Source organism: Acipenser ruthenus, chromosome 21, assembly GCF_902713425.1.
Source record: "Acipenser ruthenus chromosome 21, fAciRut3.2 maternal haplotype, whole genome shotgun sequence".
Taxonomy (NCBI): domain Eukaryota; kingdom Metazoa; phylum Chordata; class Actinopteri; order Acipenseriformes; family Acipenseridae; genus Acipenser; species Acipenser ruthenus.
Window position 1 is genome coordinate 25,619,299 of NC_081209.1, and position 16,586 is coordinate 25,635,884.

Sequence of the window (16,586 nt, forward strand, 5' to 3'; positions counted from 1 at the left end):
GCCAAAAAGCGAACGAGACAAGCTAGGGTAATGAAACAGTTAATCATTAAACAGTTTGTGATACTGTGATGTTTTTTTTTTTTTTTTAATCTGTAATCTTTTGTTGCTTTTGTGCAATTTCATTTGCAAGTGAACTGTGTCATTAGGGCTTTATTGAGCACTATATATTCTGCAGTTTTGAATACTGACTTTGGATACTGTTTTAATTTTTTTTTTTAAATCTTTTAGTTTTGCTAAATTGCATTCCCTTTTACGTTTTACGCATTTCTGTGCATGGATAACATTTAGATTTCATTTTTCTGTTAGGTCGTTAATGGGAAATGTTACATACCACTACAATACGTACTGGATTTAAATGTATGTACTGTATTACAGTTAACGTGTCGTCTCTTTAATTCTGGCAAGTCATATTTTCGGAATCATATCGTTCTTAATTAAAATACTACTTCTGTTAAAAATAGAGTACTGTACCAACAAAACCAATATAATACATCAAAATGGAAACCTACTTATTTTAAAACACAGTCCTTTCAGATATGTATTTTTTTATATAGTCCGTTTTTCAGGGAACACAAAAAAGATACAAGGGTTGGAACGGACTAAAATGAAATAAGTAGATATGCGTCACACGGGTTTAACCGTCACTGACGTCAAACTTTGATAGGGTCAGATATGTGAGCGCTGACTGTATATAGTATTAAATATTATAATACAGTCTGAGCGCGAGAACTGAGCGACAAGGTAAAGATGTGCACACAAAAAAAAACTTTCATCACACAACATGTGAGTGTGCCAGTTAAAATAAATAAACTGTTTCTGTTCCATCTCTGACACAAAAATGAAAACAAACAGATTCGTCCCACGGAAAGGGATAGCAGTCCCATGTGGGAAATCGATGGAATCATGTTTCTAAATTTTGGTTAATTTCCTAAATAATGACACGTATGATATTGGTCACGTATGATATAATGACCATACAAAGATTTTGCAGTCAATATACTGTATATATTTTTAAAATAATGTATAATGAAAAAAATGAGCATTGGAATTCCTAATGTCAGTGCGAGAATACAATACGAAAAACTAGTTTCTTTATTTTTTATTTTTATTTTAGAGCAAATGAACGAAAGGAAGTACAGTACTGTATAAAGAATAAAATACAAGCTTCTTGTTCATCGTATACTCACAGCGGTTGAGTCGCGACTGTCTCTTTGTGTTACTTGAACCAAGATCCACTGAGAAACAGCTCCCTTGCTTGTGTCTGACATTAATAGTATAACTTATTTCCTTGAGCCACCTTAATCGCATTATGTTCCTTAACTACTGACACACATTCATTGCACAATAAACACACACATTGGCTTTGCGTTAGGTCCAATTGGAGTACAGACTAGCTAGAATAGAGAGAGCCATGTTTATATTACTTTCAAGATAAGACAGTTTTTTTTAACAGCAATACGAGTAAAAAACAAAGAAAAGCACCCACAGAGAGTACGCAAAGCAAAACTCGACGGAACTGGCTTGCGTAACTGGAAAGGAGTGGTCTGATGAGAGTTTTTTTTTTTTCTTTGAATAGAAATGTACCCCGTCCATAAGGATTGATGACATCTTTTATGTAAAGACCCTATACACAACATATTAACTTACATTATCATATCCTTTTACAGACACGCGCTAGCTATGACCTGACATGTACACTAGATGGCAGTGTTTTATAATATGCGCATCCGAATTGCAACTGAGTTGTCCGGACTTTACAGGAAAAAGGAAAATGGGTTTAATTCAGAAAGAACACATTTCACCCATGATTGCAAATGCCAGCTGTAATTTAAACTATTTTAGTTTAACAATAGTTGTACTATCATACCACTGCTGAACAATGCTGCCGCATTGCTGGCATTAGCATAATGGGTTCTGAATTTAATGAACACATTAGATTGCTCTCATTGCTGCTGAGATTCTGGGTTTGCAGCTCAAGGTTGAGTCTTGGGTCTTTTTATTTAGTCTCTAAGACACTGCTCTAAAGGGGGTAGTGCTAAAGAGTAGAGCAGATGATAAAAAACTAAATAAACATCCAAAACTACTGAACACTCAATAGAGCTGAATTCAGAGATACTAAAAAGAAACTTCACAAATGTATCCACTAATGTTCTGATTACACGTATTTTTCAATGTCTTTAATTGTAACATTTAAACATGCAGGAAAGTGGTATACATTTGTCTGTTCAAAAATAACTATTAATAGAATCAGTTCTAGTTTGTATCACATATATGCTACCTTTTTCATTGAGGAGTTCCATATCCATTACAAGCACAATAACATACCTGAAGGCGTGAGTTGCACTGACACAATCCCCTTCTCAGGTAGTTGAAAGTCCAACCCACTCATTCTCATGTACTGCTGCCTGTGTTGCAGTCTATGTGGAACCACTTTGACCCTGGTGAGGCATGTAAAGTGTGCAGAGGGAAGTTGTGAACATCCTGTATTTATTTGCATAGTCTGTGGTTTTACCTTTTTTGTAAAGTCATGACATTTTTTTTTTAACTTCATTAGCACGTTAAAGATTAATACAGTATATAATCTGTGTCTATAACTAATTATCTTTCGTAAATACATTTAACAAAAGAGGTTATGTTGTTACTGGGCCTCGTTTGCCCAAACCAAACTGATAATGGTGAAGGATACAAACCCCCATTCTCCATGTTTAAAATATGCAAATACACAAATATACTTTTGTATGTATTTTTCAAATCCCTGTAATGGAGCTTATCTTCTGCATTGTTTCATTGTGGAACAGCATTAGCATTGATAAGAGCCACATTTATCCTGGTAACAATTGATAAGAGCCACATTTATCCTGGTAACAATTGTGTGGACATTAAACAGTGATGAGTACCTGATATCTTAGGAAGAAAATGCCCCATTTTACTGAAGGGCATTACAGTGTGGAGAATTTGAACACTGTAATAAATGAAGCATGCATTTTATTCTGAAATATCAGATGACTGTGGATGATGGCTTTCAGTATTTTCAGTAGTTTCATATCATGTTGGTAAGCAACGTGCTTGATAATTAAATTCATTTAGAGAGAAATAGTCAAATGCATGAAAAAAATACCCTAGGTATGTAAAGAACAACCCTGAATAAATTCTTCTTTTAAAACACTTGTTTACTCTGGTAGAGTTTTTACTTAACGCTGCTAAGGAGAAAATCACACTCAAAACAGCCAAAGTGTACACACAAAGAATTTACAAAGTCAAGTCTATTTTTTCATAGCATGTATCTCGAGTCAAAACGTCCTGTAACTATCGCTGAGGCAGGACTCCTTTCAATAATCATCTTCTTGTGAAGACCAGGAAACAAGCTTAACAGCTGAAACAACTTCACACCATGAATACATACTGCCAGGCCTTGCTATACACCTGTGGGAAATGTAAAGTGAATGTAAAATCAAAAGGACAGTGTAGCACTGGATACATTTGAACAGTATTTCCAGATATTCTTCAATTGTTTAAGCATTAAAAATGCCTCTGAACGCTTTGAATTACTGGTCCTTTTCAGCATTTACTTTAAACTGATTGAGATAGAGCCTAAAGATGCCATATTAAATAGTTTGTTTCTCATTTTTTGCCTCAGTTTTCATTTGAAATTAAAATTCCATTCAAGAAAAGGTCAATTCTCTACATACCTATAGTTTTAGAAGTGGAGATAGGAGAACAGCACAGTGCGCTTGTTTATGAATTCATAATTACCTTCTTTTTTTTATCATTGATGCGAAGGTGACATCTACAAACCTGAAAGCCTGAATTAATTGCTAATCGGTCAGCTCCTTTACCCCGTTCCACCTGGAAAGGTTACCAGACAATTACAAGTCAATGCTATGCAAGGACAAAAATAAAGTCTAGTTTTTTTTAAATGGCTTGTGAACATTTTCTGCATTGCACTTTAACCTTACAATATTCTGGTGTCTTTTTCTAAAAGAAAAACCAAGCTGAAAAATAAAAGGAGATTAAAACCTGTTATAAATAGTAAAAAAAAAAAAAATCCGGTTTGTATAGCAGACAAATGGGTAGTGCTTAAAATGCTGATGAAGTGATTTGAATGCACGATGGCTCCTGAATTCACAATAAGGGTGTGCATGAAGCAGAAGCATAACCCAGGTTAATATTGGGTGACAATTCCATGGGATCTTCAATTTACACAAAGCAGACACTAAGTAACTTACTGTCCAATAAATAATAGAGAGGTGCACCTCCACTCTAGAACGGAACACAATCAGCTAACACATATTGTTCATCTAAAAGATCTTCTGCACTGTACGTCTTTCTGTTAGATATTCTTGTAAGGAATATTGCTTTATCTAATGAGAAAACCTTAGAGCACATTGACCTTACTTGTCCATAAAACTGATTCCTACAGCAGTTTGGGAGATTACATTTTGAATGCTTATTATTGCTAATTCATTGTAGCACATTCTGTTCCTGAGCATGAACAGAAGAAATGGTTGAAAAGTCACACTCTAAAGAATTCAAGTCAAAATGAAGGATATAGTGACCTGTTAACAAGCCCTCAAAGACAGATACCTTTGGAAGGGCAATACTTTTCTTCATTTCAGGCATTATGTCAAAATTACCTTCAGCCCACCACGAACAGTTTAGAAAATAGAATCAATGTACTACAGCCTAACTATGCTTGGTGGATCCATTGAGATGCAACATCTTGCATACAGGGGTGTGGGGAGGATAAAGATTCCCCATCCATGGGGGTTCCCACGTGGCTCGCCTGGTAAAAGCATGGCTGCGTGCTGTGTAGGGTGAGTCATACAGTCAGGGGAGTGCAGGGGAGGCAGGGGAGTGTCCTGGCTGTGCAAAGTCGTCGGGCCTTGCTGGGAATTCCTGAGTGACAATCGCATTGGCCTTGGCACTCCCATGGACCTTATCTTCCAGAGGCCTGTAGCTCGCTGACATCCGCTCTCGAGTTCCTGGGTGTAGATGAGGAAGCTGGCTCAGTCGTGGGTTCTCTGGAGCTACGTGGGGAATTGCCGCGGTGAGGGGGAAAACATAATTGGACATACTAAATTGGGGATAAAATAATTGGGCACTCTAAATATATATATTTTTTTCCATCCACATAGTTATGCGGTTCTACCTTTCTCAGCATCTGAGAGCTTTCAGGATCAGACCACAATGATAGGCTGCAAGCTGTTTTAAAGCTTCTCTCATATCTCAATGCTTTATCTTCATAATCCTTAAAAAGGCTGGTGTGTTACTTCTTCTACACCTTCTTAATCAGCTGTGTGAAAGGATAAGAACGACTGCAGCCATATTTCTAATTACTTTTAACTCTGGGGGCTTACCTGTAGATTCTATAAATGTGACTTGTCCACTGCTGGAAGTTCAAACTCCGGATTGATATAATTACAGCTTTCTGAATTGATTAACATTAAAACATATCTTAATTGCTCTTTGTGTTCTGCACTGAGCACTTATTTACTGCTAGCCACCTAGTTAGTGCTATTGCATTTTGTTCTACATCCAAAGCAATTTGCCATTTGATAGGATCAGTGAATTTGGCAGCGACCGTGACTCAGGGCTGAAATTTCATTCCTGGTTGCAGAGCGCTGAAGTGTTTAGCGGAGCATTGCAGAGGCAGTTAGCTGCAGATCTGACCAAATCAAAACAGACATCAATAACAAAAGTGGGGAGGGGTGGTGGACAAGAACTAGCACTGGTGCTGGCCTGCCGCTGGTCTGCTTGAGTGAATCAATGCATGCAAAGTTTCACTGGCAAGCTGTCAGTTACATGCCATTTGCACAACCAGCCATTTATCCAATGTAAAGAGTGAATGAAAGCACATTTCCTTTCACAATTGATTTCACTGTATTGTGTTTGATAACAAAATTTAGACAACCAGAACTAATTCACCCTACAGCTATGGTCAAAGGTTTTGCATCTAACTGTAGAATTAACTCATTTTGCTTCATAAACAATTGAAACCTGCTGAATAATGTTCAGTTAACATACTGAATTACATACTGCTTCGTAGGTTTCCATATACTTAATGAAAAACAAAAAATGAAACATGTGACATTTCGAAATCTAATATGAAATACTGTACTACTGTTCTGGCTTCCGGCAGACTTTTGCAATATCATTGTGTAGTTTCTTTGATTATGTGATGTTAAATAAAGGATCTAAATTATATTCATATAGTTTTTTTTAATAATGTCTCAATCATAAAATTATAGGTGATGGCCAACTTTTGGCCATAGCTGTATGTAAGCATTGTAAAAAAAAAAAATTAACGAGGTGTGGTAAAGCATATTAATAAACATGGCAAATCAGGGTTAAACTATGGTAAATCCATAGAAAAACCATGGTAAAGCTGCAAAAATACCATGCAAAAATACTGTGGGGCATTTTTACTGAGCTTGTTGAGTAGCCTCTACTCATCATAACTCCCCCATACGTTGAAGAGTGTAAAATGCTCCTATTTCCATCTGCTAAGCTAATCACTGTATAAAGATTCCAGACACACTCCTAGATTCCAACAGAGATATCTGCTAATTATAGCTCATCACCAGTGCATTGTAACGATCACCATGAGTTAATAAAACCCAAATCAAAGTTAATATTAGAACTTCAATTGCCGTAATGTCCCCAGGCCGAATAATATAATGGATGAAATGATTCATTTTTAAAAATGGAAATTATGCATCACTTATGCTCAGGCAACAAAGTGTGTCAAATAGGTTATAGCCTTTAAAGATCAGGAAGCAGAAATAGTATCTCTGTGGCATTTATTAGGACTAAGAGTGAAGAAAATGTTCTGTTTTTTTTATTTTTAGATTAACTAGAAACATAATCCTAATTGTAACATAACTTAAAAAGAAGAATATATACAGTACAACACAGACTATAATCATTACAGCACAGACTAGAGTCCCTACAGCACAGACTAGAGTCCCTACAGCACAGACTAGAGTCATTACAGCACAGACTAGAGTCATTACAACACAGACTACAGTCATTATAGCACATACTAGAGTCCCTACAGCACAGACTAGAGACATTACAGCACAGACTAGAGTCATTATAGCACAGACTAGAGTCCCTACAGCACAGACTAGAGACATTACAACACAGACTACAGTCATTACAACACAGACTACAGTCATTACAGCACAGACTAGAGTCCCTACAGCACAGACTAGAGTCATTACAGCACAGACTAGAGTCATTACAGCACAGACTAGAGTCATTATAGCACAGACTAGAGTCCCTACAGCACAGACTAGAGACATTACAACACAGACTACAGTCATTACAGCACAGACTAGAGTCCCTACAGCACAGACTAGAGACATTACAACACAGACTACAGTCATTACAACACAGACTACAGTCATTACAGCACAGACTAGAGTCCCTACAGCACAGGATGGAGTCATTACAGCACAGACTGGAGTCATTACAACAAAGACTAGAGTCATTAGAGCACAGACTACAGTCATCTGAGTCATATCTACAGCTCTGGTCAAACGTTTTGCATCACCTGGAATTTTAGGATTGAGACATAAAAATAAAAAAGTCTACCAGAAATCATATTAGTACTACAGTATTTCATGTTAGATTTAGAAATGTCACATTTTTTCAATTTTTGTCAGTTTTTCGTTAAGTATATGGAAAACTGCAAAGCGGTATGTAATTCAATATGTTAACATAACATTATTCAGCAGGTTTCACTCGACTTTATGAAGCAAAATGAGTTAATTCTATAGGGTGATGGAAAACCTTTGTCCAGAGCTGTATATATATATATACATACATACAGCAACTAACCAAATATAGACTTCATTGTCTAACAGAACAGTGCCTGAAGGAAGGAAGCAATGAATGCACAATGACAAAAAACTATATGATGTGTAACAAATGTTTAACTAAGTATGGCATATTTGTCAAACACTTAACAAGTAAGGGCAGGGCACATTCCCAAAATACATGAGAAATCCAATTTTCTACTGGCTGAATCTATTAAGGCAATAGGAAATAATACTTTGGTCCCTCAGCAATTTATATCAGACTTGTTTATACCATATAAGACAATTTGGGGAGCTTTATGTGCTTAAATTGGAGTAATTATACCAAATATACTGGCTGGCTCGGAGCAGAACAATCTGCTCAGTGAAACAGCTGAAACTCTTCTTTTGCTGGCTAGCGTTTGTATCATGTTTTTCCTCTCATGAGCTCGCCATTATGTAATTGAAATTAATGTTGCATTGAACTGAGAAGCGTAGAATAAATCTAAAATGTCAGATACACAGTAAATAAAAATACAATCTATATTAGATGCATTTCATTTAGTGTCCAATTGTAATTTTTCCCCTGATATTCTCCCAATTTGGAATGCCCAGTCGTTTTTCTCTTCACTGCAGCAATTCCTCGCATGGCGATGGAGACCAGTGATTCAGTGGGCGTCCTCCGATCCCACAACCAAGCCAGCTTCCTTTTTCACCCAGGACCTCAAGAGTGGATGTCAGTGAGCTACCGACCTCTGGAGGACAAAGGCCAGTCCTGCAGGTGTCCGCTCTGAGCTCACTGGGTGCCTGGCCAGAAGGGTTCGCTGCAGAGCGATGAGGAGAAATATTCCTGGTTGGTTTTACCTCCCTAACCCACTGGAGCGCCTGGGGTCAATGCGATGCTCCCTTCGGAGTCCCCAGTGAAGACTGGCCTATGTCGCACAGCCAGGACGTGAACCTGCGCTGTGCGACTCACCCTGCGCACCACGCAGCTGCGCTTGTACCAGGTGAGCCCCTCGGGGACCCATATAGAAGATGCTTTTTGGCCTTGTTAAAAAGCACAGGAACATATTAAAAATAATTATATTTGCATTATACCAATCAAACATATATCTACTGTATGTAAGCAGCTGTCAATAGTAAAAGTAATAAAACAATATTAATTTTAAATAAGTGTGTCTCCATGTTCTATGGAGTTCTAAAAATGTTGAATGCATTTCATTAGGCAATTATGTTTATGTTTGGGTTGATAGCCACCCCATGCTATACAGTAAAATGTCACTATATGTGCCTGGCATTTGAATAACTTTTTATCTTTGATCCATGAAGTTCCTGCAAGGCTTTCTCAAACAGCAGAGGCATCAAGGAAGCTGTCATCATGCAAGATAAAGCAACCCGTGTGTTCCAGCATTTCCCCTGTAAATGTGGTGAAATGATGACATTAAGATAAGTATCAGAAAACCGTCAGCCTGGCCCCTCACTCGAATGAAAAGGGTAAACGAATAAATAAAATAAGGATGAGCTAATTATATGATAGCACACACACAAATCACTTTAATCGTTTTCAGCAAAGCTATTAGATGGATTATTTAGAACTGGAACTCCATAAACGCACCTTGAAGGTTGCTTCAAGGTTGGACATGAGTAGAGTGGAATACAAGCTCAATTGAGAGACATCTTCCGAAGTTTTCATTGAAACTGTATATTGAGTCTCACTACTTTATCCTTTTTTTCTTTTTACTATATCTTTTGGTTCTTTGCAGGTATTTCAAATACAACACTATACAATTAGAAATGACTGCTGGTTACGATTACTCATTCACTTCCTGTGCTATCTAACTCTTTTTTTTGTCCAACGGTGTCGCTGCAATCAGACAAACTTGTGAAGTGAATTGATCTTCTATTTGATCTGAAGCTGTTAACTTGTAAAATATTTTCATCCTGAATAAAGAACTAAATGATGATGATTATCACAATCCAATAGGCACCTTTGATACGGTAGCACACGCTAATAGGAAGTAGGACATTTATTTTACCCTTTACAGCATGAACAGTAAACGAAGATGATTGATTCTCGTCATCTGTTATATCTACAGTATATTACATTGAATTATCCAACCCCATTTTGATAAAGGTAAACCAGGGGTGCAAATTATTTTGAAATCAAACCCCGTTCTAATCAAGCACCCCTGCCCCCCCCGCCATAGCACCAAATTTGCCCCCCTGCTATACCAATGCCCCTCCAACATGAGTCATGGGTAGTCCAAAATAAATCTAGCAGTAAAGGGTCAAAGCTTTTGTTTACACAAAAAAGCCAGACAATGTTACAGAATATAAATTATTATCATTATTTACTGTATTCAAGATTGGACACTAAAATGTGTATTTGCTTTTGTTAATGGTATTTTTTTATAACAACTGTGTATATGTTAAATGAAAAATATCTAAGATGCCACCTACCCACCCCTCTCCTGCCAAACAAAAATAAAATATCACTGTATGTGAATCATCCCTTTTGATGGCTTTAGGAAACAGCAAACAGTTACTGTTTTTACAGAGGTGTGTGTGCTTAAACTTCTTAGATGGAAAAGCTTCAATAGATTTGAAGTTTATTAAATACCAACTTACTGACATCCACTTGGCTTCCTGTTAGAATTGAGAATTGATTTTAAAACTCTGCTCTTGATGTACGAGACAGCTCAGGGAACTGAACTATCATGCTTGGTGTTTCATCTGCTGCAAAATGATACTCCTTTTCACACCATTTGACCCTCTACTGCTTCCTTTAGTAACACCACTGAAGTAACACCAAAGAAACCCCAGCATCACGAACAAACCACTTCACTACAAATACTGCAAAGTATGGCAGGGCTTAGAAGATTGTAATCAGACCATTTCAATGGTTGATAATGACCTGCTGGTAGATTAGAAGATGCCTACTTCATCTATACAAATGGCATGATGATCCTTGATAATGTCCCATTAAATGAACTGATAGAATTTGCCGTAATAGAAAGATAAAAGCGAAATGGGTGTTATGATTCGTTTTCTCTCTTTATTGGGCATTTAGCAGTGTGATTAAGAATGCAGGCAGTTTTCTTCTTTTATCATCTCCAAGTAAAGATACCACAGCATGACACTGACATTTTGCACCAACAATGTCTTAATGCATTAATGATTGGTCAGTTTGCTCTTGCTGAAGCAATAAAGGTCACTCTGTTGAAGAAATGTGCCACCATGCCTAATTTGCCTGTGAAGTAAACCAACGTCTGTCTTAATCCCGAGCAAGGGATTGAGCGAGACATGCATAACTGTGCTGTCACAAGGGAACTTTGTCACTAATTATCCTGTCAAGGTGCACAGCTTTGATAAGAGCTAGTAGTTGCTTCGGCAATCTTGACGGTTTATATTACGTGTTTCATGTCCAAATGGGAAAAGTCACAGCAGGTTTAATTAGTGATGCAGTGGACATGTGAATGAGGAGTTATTGGTGTGGAGGAAGGGCTCAGTCTGACGCCACTAGAAGCACGTAGTTAATAAGAGATTGAGTCATCCAAAGGAAGAGTTTGCAAATGTAATAACTCACTGTTTATCTTTGAGTTAGCTAGAACATGATAATCTAAGGTTGCCAAATCTTTATTGAACCTTTAATTTTAAAACTGATTTCACTTCATTTCTGATACTATAATGTTTGAAGCTGAGGGAACACAAAGCCACTGTGGTTTGGAACTTGGTTTCAGGAGACTAAGTTTCAGACCACTGCATGGCACACCAGGGAAGACCTGAAGTTTGATACAGCAAAGCTGCCTCAAACTAGGTCTTCCGATCTCCTGGAACCAGGTTTCAAGCCACTGTTCCTGAAAAAGTGGCTTCATGTTCCCTCAGCTTAAGGACACAACGGGCAAAATCCAATAACAGATGTGCAAGTGTAATATTCTTTGATCAGTTAAAAATCGATCAGCTGCAAATTTACTCTTCAATAAATTTAGAAACGATCCATGTTAAAAACTAGATAAAAAGTTTTTATTTAGTATATATAATCTTCTTAGGCTAACACACCTTATTCTAATGACATGGAATCCTTGTAACTAACAGAGCACTACAATAAAATATACCAAGAACATAGTTAGGATGACAGAAGTATTTTTTCTCCCTGTGGTGTCAAACAGGGTAAATGTACAGTAGAACTGCCCCCAATGTGTCACATCACAGCTACAAAATATAGTGGATTTGTGATTTCAATTGATTCAGAAGAGTGGCAATGGATAGATGCTTGATAGAAACTGAGTATTAATTGCCTTCGAAGCTGAACGATTGCACAATCTTCAGGTCACAGGAGCACGTGATTCCTGTAAAATTAAAGTTGGCAATAATGCAAGGAAATTGGATACTTAGAAGACGTCCTTCTACCAAAAAGCAGAACTAAAGAAAAAGACGGGTAGAATTGGTGGGTTCAATGTGACACTGCCCAGGCTGTTAATGAAGTGTAGCACAGCTTCATCTGCAGAGCAAACTGCCTGCAGACCTCCAGCACATGTCTATAGGGATCTCAGGAGCAATCACAGCTTAGCCCCTGTGATGTGTGCGATCTATGTGAAAGCAAAGCAACCACTTATTACATTTACAAGCAGATATTGTGACAAAAAGAGTCCAATGCAAGGTTTCTTAAATGAATTGTCCCTTGATTGCATTTTATTCATGTTATACGGATCAGCAGAATGCATCATGTCTGATAAAAAAAAAAAAAATCATATTGTGTAAAAACCTCACAATATTCAATGTTCCACTATAGTAGCATGAAATGATCATCGTGTTTCTCAATTGTAATTTGCTATTGTTAAACTCTTGTTGTTGTTTTTCTCTGATGTGGTTTAATTTAATGGAATTTTGAACATAACAAGAAGATAAGTAATATAAAAAAAGAAACTGAAAAATAATTGTATTTTAACTAAAGGACTTTTTCTGTTACTTAAACTAATCAGTATCTTATAGCAATGGCCAATAGGAAGGAACAAAGGAACTGCAGCAATAAGGCAAGAGGTAATAACACTTGAGAGAGGAAACTTTGTGTATTCAAACAATTTTATCAGACTGTTACACCACTATATAAAATTGTCGGGCAACTGTTTGACAGTCAGCAGTGTTTCTTTGTCTTTAATATGGATTTGCACCCCTGCATCAATGCATTGGCCTTAGATGCTGAAACAAGAGTATACTGAGGCAGTATAAATAGATGACGGTTCAATTTGTGATTCTGTGTTTTCTGGCCTTGAGAGCACTAACCATTCTAATTATATTATTTTGATGTCCAAATAACTTTCTCTATAATATTTTTCACTGTCTGCTGTTTACCAAATGGCTCTCTCTAAATGCGGCATGTCACTGAATTCTTTTATACCTGCTGCCACAGTGCTGAATGATTTAAAGTACCAGCAGGCCAGGTCTGAATTGATCTGAATTGGAGGCAGTGCTTTCAGCTAATTGTCTTCCAGAAGGTCCGAGTGACCGGCTGCTTTTTGTTTTTTGTATATATAAAGCTACCTTTGTTTGTCTATTATAGAGGATCAATAATCAATACAATCATGACTATCTGGTACTACTTTTTTAAAAGCCCCCTAACCGGTTCTGTTGTGCGCAATCATTCTCTTAAACCCCACTGCCAGAGAAATCTGCCTTCTCAACAGTTGGCTGGTAAATGGGGAATCTCTATATAGATTTTAAACCGTAGATTTGAGATGGTCATTTTTCAGGGAACTCAGGAACAACAACAGAAAACAAGAACACTCACGAAAAGGATATTAAAAAATATCAGAAATAAAATCTTTTGGAAATGTAGATTATATATATTTTAATATACATCCATATATATGCAAGCACGTCGCTTTATTCTATTTACTAAAGAGGCCAGTATTGTTACTGTATGATGTTGAATGACCAGCATTTTAAACCAATTATTAAAAAAAAATGTTTCTTAGGCTACCATGGAGATCTTGTTTGATACAACAGTAAACCGAAATATTTCAAGGTCAATTACATATTGTGCTCTAGAATGGATATAAATATTATGAGAATATCAACTGGCTGGTTCATTGTTTGGTTGAAATTTCACTAAAGTACATCTGTTTAATCAATCGCTTTCTTACGGTTTGAAGGTTTCTAAATATTTGTAATTAAAAGAAAAAAATTGTTATGACAAAAACATTATGCTTAACTATGAACTAACCAGCAATATTATCCTCTCTGTTTGAGCCAGCACTATTTGAGTATGTATGTACTAGCATTATTATTATTTGTTTATTTAGCAGACGTCTTTATCCAAGGCAACTTACAGAGACTAGGGTGTGTGAACTATGCATCAGCTGCAGAGTCATTTACAGACGGAGCACAAGGAGGTTAAATGACTTGCGCAAGGTCACACAATGAGTCAGTGGCTGAGGTGGGATTTGAACCAGGAACCTCCTGATTACAAGCCCTTTTCTTTAACCACTGGACTACACAACCTCCTAGCATCTACAACACAACTGAAGCCAGCATGTTTTTTTTTTTAGGTAACACGCTGGTTACAGTGTTTTTAACAACACATTCATCATGATTATAAAATGACCCTCAGCACTGGATCTGAAAAGGTTAAAGTCGCTAGGTGGATGGCGACACCGTACTTACAATGTAGTCCCAGCCTTTAGAGACTAATAGAACTTCAGACAAGCTGACTGTAAAGGTTTTTTGATCGAAAATTAAAAGAAATCTGCATTCATAATTAGATTCTGGTGGATAAAGAATGTGGCAATATTGATTATAATAGCAAGGCACTAAAGTTAACAAGTTTGTTAGTGCCTAACACAATTTCCTTACAGTCAGGTGGCAGGGTTGAACCCTGTTGGTTGATAATTCTTTGCCGACTGCACCATAACTAGTCAACTCAAACCACTTATTTACCGATACTTGAACTAAAACAGAAAATGCAAAACCTGCTTGAATAAAGTACCATTTTTACACCAGGTGAATGGATTTGCAATTCAGTATATGAACATGAATTAAAATTTTCCCCAAGAGCAATTTTTAGAAAAATAAATCAGAACATAGTTTTATGAAAACACACACTTTTTGGTGTTTACATTATTTGGTTTATCCAATAATAATAATAAAAAAATAGTAAAATATATATTTTTTTGAGTCTGCTTTAAATATTTTTCAGCTACTGGTCATTTACACCAGTCCTTTTGTATTTTGTATTTATTTATTTTTTTGTTAAAAGTTTCAGGTTTAACCATTATTTAATCAGGTTATTTTTAACATGGATGTACAGTATAAAACAGGAGAAATCTGGTTCTATTTGACCATTTTCTTATGCAATAAAACTCCACTAGAAGGTTTCAATTTTAATTAGAACATAATTTAATACACTTATTAAAAATTAAAGAAACTTGTGCTGACCTTGGTTAAGGAAAAAAAAAAACTTTCTATAAGACATTACTGAAGGCATTTACCAGGTTAATAACTTCAGTTTGTGGGGTGAAAACTGAATACATTTGGAAGGTTAGAAGATGAGGTATAATCTGTTGAGATGCTAGTAAAATCAGATACCCTATTGAGTTTCATCACTGCAATCTGCTAATGTTGTTGTATATCCAGACATGTGGAATGCTTGAATAGGATGGTTCCCTGTCAAGTGCATCAAATAATAACAAAAAGAGAGCTTTAATTAAAAATGATGGACAGCAGAAATAAGACGATTACAATTAACCTGTATCAGATTAGTTTTATCTTGTACTAGATGAATGAAGCTCAGGGTGTGATGACATCACTTTCAACCACAAAACAGCCATTCATACACAAATAATGCAATTCAATTGTGTAGCCTTTATTATTTATTGAAGAAATGTAGAATTAAACAGATATGCAATTAAGCATGCACCAGGCTTTCTTTGAAAATGTGGGTTTTATTTCAGCTATACATATTTCATTAGGATTTGGAATAAAGACTTGTTTATCTTCCCAATCATGCTTCTCTACTTACAGTGCGGTATCTGCACTAGTTTTAATATTTAGTGTATAATGGAACCACTGTAATCTTGCTTGGTGACATTGTCACCTTGTCATACTTTCAATTAATACCAGTGTTGGCAGTCACTAATAAAGCAACTGCTTGGGAGGAAATAACACACAAATGTGATGCAGGCTTGCTGACCTGATGGAACTCTCCACCAAGTAGCCAGGATGATCCTCCATTCCACAGTGTCAGTAAATGTATGCCACAGAAGTGTCTCATTTTTTGGCAGTTGATTCAGATTGTAGAGTTTTAAACCTCTCCAAAACAGAAATAAATGCACCTACGATAAATTACATTTATAGTGCTGCCACACACGGCTGCAAAAACTGGAGATATTTGATCCAGTCTTCTGAACAGGAAGGAGGTGACATTAAAAAAAAAACAAAAACATGGTGCTCTTAAGAAACAGCAAGAACATACAGTTTTCTTGCAAAGATAAAAGAGGGCTCTTATATATCATTCTTGTGGACAGTCTTAAGTGTCTTTTTAATATTGTAATACTAATACTAAAGGCCTCAGAGTAAAGGGCATCTACTTTTACGAAAGCTCACAATTTGGAAATGCTGGCATTGTCAAGCTGTTCTCGGCAGCCACTGGGTACATTCATGTATTCTCGAAGTCAGTAGAGCGCAGCTGCTCATTCATCTACTGTTGAGTTTCCCAGCTGCAGCTTGTCATCTTCTCAAACAGTAAACATTTAAAATGCACTCATGAGTTACATACAGGTACCCTTATAA